This window comes from Myotis brandtii, unplaced genomic scaffold, assembly GCF_000412655.1.
Source record: "Myotis brandtii unplaced genomic scaffold, ASM41265v1 scaffold55, whole genome shotgun sequence".
Classification (NCBI taxonomy): Eukaryota; Metazoa; Chordata; class Mammalia; order Chiroptera; family Vespertilionidae; genus Myotis; species Myotis brandtii.
In genome coordinates this window covers 3,171,210-3,178,943 of record NW_005370042.1, presented here as the reverse complement: position 1 = coordinate 3,178,943, position 7,734 = coordinate 3,171,210, and the positions used below count along the sequence as shown (strand labels likewise).

At 45.7% G+C, this 7,734-nt stretch overlaps 1 long non-coding RNA gene across 1 annotated transcript; it reads left to right on the top strand.

Moving 5' to 3' along the window:
* The first annotated feature begins 1,161 nt into the window (after window positions 1-1,161).
* Window positions 1,162-4,459, top strand: LOC106728164. Its single transcript, XR_001364425.1, has 2 exons — window positions 1,162-2,489; window positions 4,302-4,459. It is a non-coding gene; the product is annotated as an uncharacterized LOC106728164 (long non-coding RNA).
* Window positions 4,460-7,734: the final 3,275 nt, after the last annotated feature.

The window sequence follows — 7,734 nt, the reverse complement described above, 5'->3', positions numbered from 1 at the left end:
GCGCCCCAACCCCCTGATCTGCCCTGCTCTGTGTGTGACAGGGGGCGGTGCCCCAACCCCCCAATCGGCCCTACCCTGAGCGTGACTGAGGGTGGCATCGCAACCTCCCAATCCGCCCTGCTCTGTGCATGACAGGGGGCGGCGCCCCAACTCCCCAATCGGCCCTGCTCTGAGCCCGCCCAGGGGCTGCACCTAGGGATTGGGCGTGCCCTCTGCCACCCGGGAGCAGGCCTAAGCCAGCAGGTCGTTATCTCCCGAGGGGTCCCAGACTGCGAGAGGGCACAGGCCGGGCTGGGGGACCCCCCTCCGCCCGCCCCCCGAGTGCACAAATTTTTGTGCACCGGGCCTCTAGTCCATACTAATAATGGACAAATATGTAAATTGACCGTACATTTGTGGCACCCACAGCCAATCAGGAGTGAGTATGCAAATTAACCCGACAAAGATGGCGGGCCTGTGGGCAGCACGCACGTGCGCAGACATCGACAGCGAGTGGCCGGGGGGCGGGCGGGACACTTGTGTCGTCGCCATGGCGACGTCGCAGGTGTTCCGTACCACCCCAGCTGCTCTGGGCCTCTGGGCAGCGTGGGAAGGCGGAAAGGCAGCTCCGGGCCAGAGCGAAGGTGGAAAGGTGACTTCAGGCCAGAGCGAAGGTAGTGCCGGCACCCAGGGGAAGGAAGGCCTATTCTTGCATGAATCTTTTGCATCGGGCCTCTAGTCCTATGTAATAAAAGACTAATAAGCAAATAGACTGAACAGCAGAAAGACCGGTTGCTATGACACACACTAACCACCAGGGGCAGATGCTCAAAGCAGAAGCTGCCCTCTGGTGGTCAGTGCATTCTCACAGGGGAGCGCTGCTCAGCCAGAAGCTGGGCTCATGGCTGGAGAGCTCAGCAGCGGTGGCGGGAGCCTCTCCCACCTCCGCAGCAGCACTAAGGTTGTCCGACTGACAGCTGGCCTAAGCCGTAGGTTGGACATCCCCCGAGGGCTACCAGACTGCAAGAGGGCACAGGCCAGGCTGAGGGACTCCTCTCCCCCAGTGCATGAATTTTGTGCACTAGGCCTCTAGGCCTCTAGTGTTTCTTATAATTTCTTTGTGTGTGTGTGTGTGCGTGTGTGTGTGTGTGTGTGTGTGTGTGTGTGATTATAGAATTATAGAAAATGAAAATGGTGCTCAAGCCAATCCCTAGACCTCACAATTCCACCAAGATTTGGAGAAATTTGCTGCCAGCTCCTAGCCCCATGATTGCAATTTCTCCAAGCCATCATAGGGGTAGAGTGTAGTGTCCCACCAGCCTTCCTGGGTTACCAGGCTGTCCAAATATATGTCTGAATAACACTGTCATTGAATACCCCTCTTTCTGGGCAAAACCTGCGGAGAGCTATGTGATTGAGTCCTGAATAACTTACTTCATCTACAGGTATTTTGAAAACGCCATGTATTGCACGATCTCCTGTGAGATCAAACTGCACATTTTGCAGTTATAAAGCTCTCGTGTCTCCTAGTTTGGAAATGGAAAGATAATCTTCACTCAAGATGTGTGGAGTGGGGGAAAAGTCTCAACTGAACCTTAAAGCCCTGACGTCATTCCGCCCTTCAAAGTGCCGAGGCTCTTGTCATTATTTCTGCTTCTCCCACCACCAGCAGCACCCACACCACCAGGCTGGCCTCACGTGGTGCACAGCTCACTGTTTAACATCCCGACTCCACTGGACGTGTAGTTTTACCCAAAATGCCCCAGGGCAAGGCTATGATGGTTCAACAAGACATAAGTAAAGGTTTGGGGCAGCCTAGGGAGACCCATAGGGAGAATCTGTCATGAAGTTGCTTGAGTTCTTGGAATTGAATCTGCTTGAGTTCTTGGAATTGTAGGTTTCGTTCCATGCTAGTTTTTGACCTGTCTCTATAACTGCAAAACAAGCTCAAAATGGTCCTGTCCTGTTTGATGAGATACTGAGTTGATTTTCAGAGATCACAGACCAAAACTGCAAGTTATGCAGCCCGGGCATGCGTGGAAGAGATGCGACTTCAGCTGCATCCAAACCAAAGTCTCACCTCTGCCTCCATGGAACCAAAGTATCAAACACAACCAGAACTTGAACACCAGAACCTTTACAGAAGTGAAGGGTCCACTTCCAGGAAGATCCAGTGCTGACGCCCTTTACCATAAATGGCTCAGCTCCAAGGTCCCCCATCAGCACCTGCTCCCCTAAATTCTTATAAACCCCTAACCTAGTGCAGCGAGCAAGAAGGATTTGAGGCACCATTAAGTCTCCCATCTTCTGGGTGGCCAACTTCTCTATCAATAAATGTGTCTTTACTGCAAACTCTGACTTTTCTTCGAGCACACCAACTGAGAGATCTTCTGTTTCACCCAGGTGTCCAAAGTGTAGGCATTCTGATGCCTCAAACTTAAGACATCCGAACTGAGGAGGATGAACTGCGGAGAACAGTTGCTTAACCTGCCCTGGGAGACTTGAATGAGGTGGGATCTGGACGTTGTGGTCCATGCATGGTGGTTAAATCGTGACCTTAAGCTTTTATGATTTCTTCTCTGAGAGGATCAGGGTATTTTGGGGCCAAATAAAAAACACACAGAAAAATTCCAACAAACTTGTCTCAGTTCTCACTTCTTCAAAAGAAGAGAGGGAGCAGGGGTTGCTGGAGCAGGGAAGGGACAGACGATCAGGCAGAAATGGCTGGTGGGTCTGGAGAGCGAAGGAGAGAGATAATTGTGTTGAGTGCTTACCACGCAAGCACATACTTGATGCACATTATCTCATTTACTCATTACTGCAAAGGTCTGTCTGACTCCCTGGCTCATAGTCTTCCGTACACATGAGGCTGCACTATTTTTCAAAGATATGAGATTAATGAGACAATAATGTTGGTAAAGTGTTTCAATTTCCTTTGAGAAAAAAAAGCCATAAAATTTTATTGTTATTGTTACTCTTATTATTGACGCTCAATGAGTGCTTTAGGGATGCCCCGATGTAACTAATATTACTCTCATTTATTTCCTTTAGTGAAATAAAGTCTAAAGACCAGAATGAGCATATTTATTGGGCTTTAGATTTAGCCAGTTATCTAGTTCAATTGCAAATTTTTGCAGATCTACGAACTCGAGGACTAACTCTACAGCCAAGGTCATGGCACTGTAATCCAGGGGGTCCTCCTTCGAATGCTGAGTTCTCCCAAAGAGTGGGAGAGGGGTGGATGAAGAGGGAAGGCCTGACACAGGGAGCCTTCTCAGTCTATAATTGTTAGGAAAAGAATGTAGCCGCAATTCCTCTACTTATTTGTGGAAGTAAAAATAGAATCAGTTCAGATAATTTGCTTCTCCAAGGGCAGACATTTTTTTCTCTTTTCTGTGAAAGAGAGTTAATTGTGTTAATTATGAAACACAAAATTATGTGAAGGACAGAAAGCCATTGTAAAGGGACATGGAGTTATGCACATGTTCAAGCACAAACAAGAACCCTGGCATGACTTATTTTAATTTTTCCATTTTTACACGTCTCTATATTGGGAAACAATTCTGCTTCCTTTCCAAAACTGCACTTATGCTCAATAATCAGCAGCTGGAACTGTAATTTGAGAATAAAAGAATGAGGATTTGGCCTGCATTTTTAATATGGCCATTATGTTTCATTTTCATTTGCCTAAGTTGGACTTTATTACATTCAGATTTTCTTCAATGTGCTCTACATTTTTTATTTATTTAGTAGAATTCTGCCCTTTATTTAGTCCCATGTCCTTACTGGACCTTAAGCAGAAAAGATTGTCCGTATGATCATTTTTATGTTTGTAGGGAAGAAAACCGAGTTCCTGAGAAATCAAGTGTCTCAGGCAAGGCCCCTCAATCAGTCAGCAGGGCCGGGGTTTAATCCAGGTCCCCTTCCAGCAGCATCCCCACAGCATTGACTTTACACTTGCATAGAGAACCCTTCGCATTCATTTTACCTTGAGTTTCTCTAATCTTTTTCCTAAATGAACAAAGCGAAAAGGAGAGAGAAGCTCTCTGCTGGCCATCACCAGGACAGGGCAGGTGGAAAGCACCCCGTGGCCTTGGCTGTTCTTTGTGGCCCTGTGTGGGCTCCTGATGTGGAAGAGCACATCTAAGCCTCGGCATAGCGTTGAGGCCGCTGACTGTGACGATTAGGTGGCCTGACTTATGTCTGGGGGTAACAAATCATTGATTAATGCAAAATGTGCAAGAGCAAATTATTTCTTCATTGTAATCCATACGGCATTTTTCTAGCCCCTCCCTCCAAAGTTCTGACTTTTCTTTCTCAAGTTTGCTCCAGGAAGTGTCCAGAACTAAGAACTGGAAGAAAAGAAGGAGGAGAGATACCAGAAGTGGCCAGGAGAAAGGGAAATGGCAAATGGCTTCACACATGTATGGAAACCCTGTTGGTATCTCGGTCTACAAATAAATTCATTGTCTTGAACGCATGTGCGAGTCTCACTTCCTCACTAGAAAAAAAAAATAATTGTCTCCATCATCAACTCCTCTCCATACTCCTCTCCACCTTCCCAGGAACCTTGTTGTGTGTTTCTTAAACCAATCAATTTCCGAAAGAACAGGAAAGGAAACCTTTTTGTTTCAGAGTTGAATAACTTGTATTTACATAGAGAACATTTTAGTTTTTCTAGCTAAAGCTCTAATGCAGTATTGAATAAAGAGTAGTGGAGGAAATATCTGTTGAGTAGATTGATTAGATTTGGTGATTACTAGTAATTTTCTGTATATCTATGACTGGTCAAGCTTTGTGGAAGGACTTTGTGGAATCACAGCAGTCCCTGTGATTAAAGAACTTATTGTAATCTAATGGAAGAGAAATACAGGTAAATAAATAATAAAAGCTGATCAATGTCATTAAGAGATAAGAACAAAGCTTGGTAGAATCATTAAAGGGAGCACAAGGCTTCCCTGGGGGAGGCAGGCGAGGCTTGCAGAGGTGTGAGCACTCAGGTGGCTGAGGATAACTGAAAGGATAACGGAGACTCTGGGAGCAGAGGTGGGGAAAGCTTTCAGGTTGAGGAAGGACTGGATGTTACAGGAACTTGGCGTGTTTGTTTAACTTTTAGAAGCTCAGTGGCAGGAGCACTGAGGAAAGTGGCAGGAGACAGTATAAGGTGGGACCAGAGTTTCAAATCTTGTACATCATACTGGAGAGTGTAGGTTTTATTCTGTAGGCAGCAGGTAACAAACAGAGGCTTTCAACCTGAAGAAAACAAAGATCAACCAAGATCATTTTTTTTTCTTTTGAAAGAAAGCTAGAGATGATACACATCATGACCTTGACAGAGAACCTAGTTGGGGAGATGTGATGAGGACTCGCAGTGGCAGCAGAGATGGGGACAGAGGCCCTGGAAGAATGCACATAGATTGATGACTGGGGGGAGTTGACAGAAGGACTGAGGTTCCCATCAATTAATTTGAGAACACAGATGCAGGTCAGGTTTTCATTTATTCAACATACCTTTCACTGACCATCTTCCACATTCTGGGAGCTGCTTAGGATGACTGAGAAGTAGTTCCTACCATCAAGAATCTCAGTGTTCCGTGGGGAGGGTGTAGGATTAAATAGTAAATATGTTGTGGTAAATGACTAATGATGGCCAAATTTTAGAGTGATTACTATGTGTTAGACCAGGGGTGGGCAACCCCTGGCACGTGTGCCAAACATGGCACGCCAGTAACTTTTGCTGGCACTCGAAACGCTCTTATAATCTTCCATTTACAATTTTTTTCTTAATATCGACTTTTTTATTTTTCAGATAAATTCAGTGTAGGTGCATCTTAGATAAATAATTTTACATAACATGTATACATTAAAAAATAAATGTATTTTTCATCATCATATACTGTGTTTTTGTCGCTAGAATGAATTTTATTATTTCTTCAAGGTTCTTCACATACGTACACCTTAAGAGATATCAAGTAGGCGTAACATGTTCTCAAAAAATTAGGGTTGGCACGCAGAAGAATTTTGAGTCAGAGATTTTGCTGGTTTTGGCACGCACTCACAAAAAGTTTGCCCACCCCTGTGTTAGACACTTGTCTTAGTCCCCTTGGGCTACTATAACAGAGTAACACAGACCGGGGAGCTCAAACACCAGAAATTTATTTCACACAGTTCTCGAGGCTGGGAGGTCCAAGAGCAGGGTACTGGCAGATCCCATGTCTAGTGAGGATAATGGGGAACATAAAAATACATTTTTTTGGAAGGGGCTAGCAATCTGACTCTGTACCTAGTTAATCAGTAACCTAATGCACATTCTTGTCAGCCTATAATCAAATCACTGCCCCTTCCTTAATTATCTGGTCTTGCAAGACCTGTTTACCTAAATACTCACATTTTACAGAGGCCATAAACCATGAACCATACACAATCCCCAGAGGGGGTTATCAGTGCTGGCGCCAGGCCAGGTCTTTAGGTGTGGTCTCATGGCCTCCATCCCAACACACGGGGCTTTTTGCAAAGCCTGCGAAAGGTCCGGAAGTCTGATCCTTATTTGGGGGACAAAGAAACCAAAGGGTAAAGAGAAAGCTTCCTCTATATTGGTTTGCTCAGGATTGGGAAACAGGCTCCCTTGAGTCATGGTACTAATTCATCAGGAAATAAAGGTTTTTTTCCTGTATCTCTGGGTACTCCTGTGTATTTTTCGGTCGCCTGGTAAATTCTTACAAGGACATGCTTCCTGGTTTGCAGACAGCCGTCTTCTCATTGTATCCTCACATGGTGGAGAGCAGATAGAGAGGAAGTGAACCCTGTAATGTCTTTTCTTAAGGTCGCTAATCCAATTCATAAGGGCTCCACCATCGTGACCTCCCAAAGGCCCACCTCCTAATACAATCACACCGAGGGTTTAGGATTCCAACCTATGAATCTAGGAGGACACAAACATTCAATTCATGGAAACACTTTTCCAAATATTTTACATGAATAACCTGTTTATCCTATCTAATAAAAGACAAAAAGGGTAATTAACCGTACCTCCACTACGCTTTCCATTGGCTAATCAGGTCGATATGCAAATTAACTGCCAAGAAAGATGGTGGTTAACCGCCAACAAAGATGGCGGTTAATTTGCATATGGTGCAATGATGGGAGGCTAAAGGGGAAAGACGGAAGAACGGTGATCGGCAACCCAGGCAGCAGGCAAGAGCTGGGGGGCGGGCAAAGGCCGCCTCTGCCCACCCCCCAGCCGGCGATTGCCATCGGAAAGCCAGGCAACAGGCCAGGCAACAACCCCTGACCGGGGTGCCGGCTGCCTGCCACTGGTGATCGCCATGGCAATCGGAGGAAGAGAGAGCTGGGGCGCAGGCCAGGCAGCACCCAGGCACCCCAGCACCTGACATGCAAAGGTCGGGGATGAAATGACTTTTCCCAACCACATCTGCAAATATCCTGGGGAAGGCATCACTGAAGAGTTCACAACTATCTTACTTGGCAAGGAAGAAAAAAGTTGGCAACGGAAACAATCCCTTACATCAAAGTTAAGGTCCCTCTGGGTAAAAAAGAATATTTCCAATGTAAAGGAGGGAGCAGGCAAAAATAATAGGTTCTCATGACTTCCACTGAAGATTGAGCATATGACAGAGTCAAAACGAACATACAAATTAAAACAGACAGTGGACATTCAAATGACCTGAATCAACTGTCACTGTTTGTCCCAATAGCAGCAATGCTTATGTGATAATATAGTTTAACAAACATACA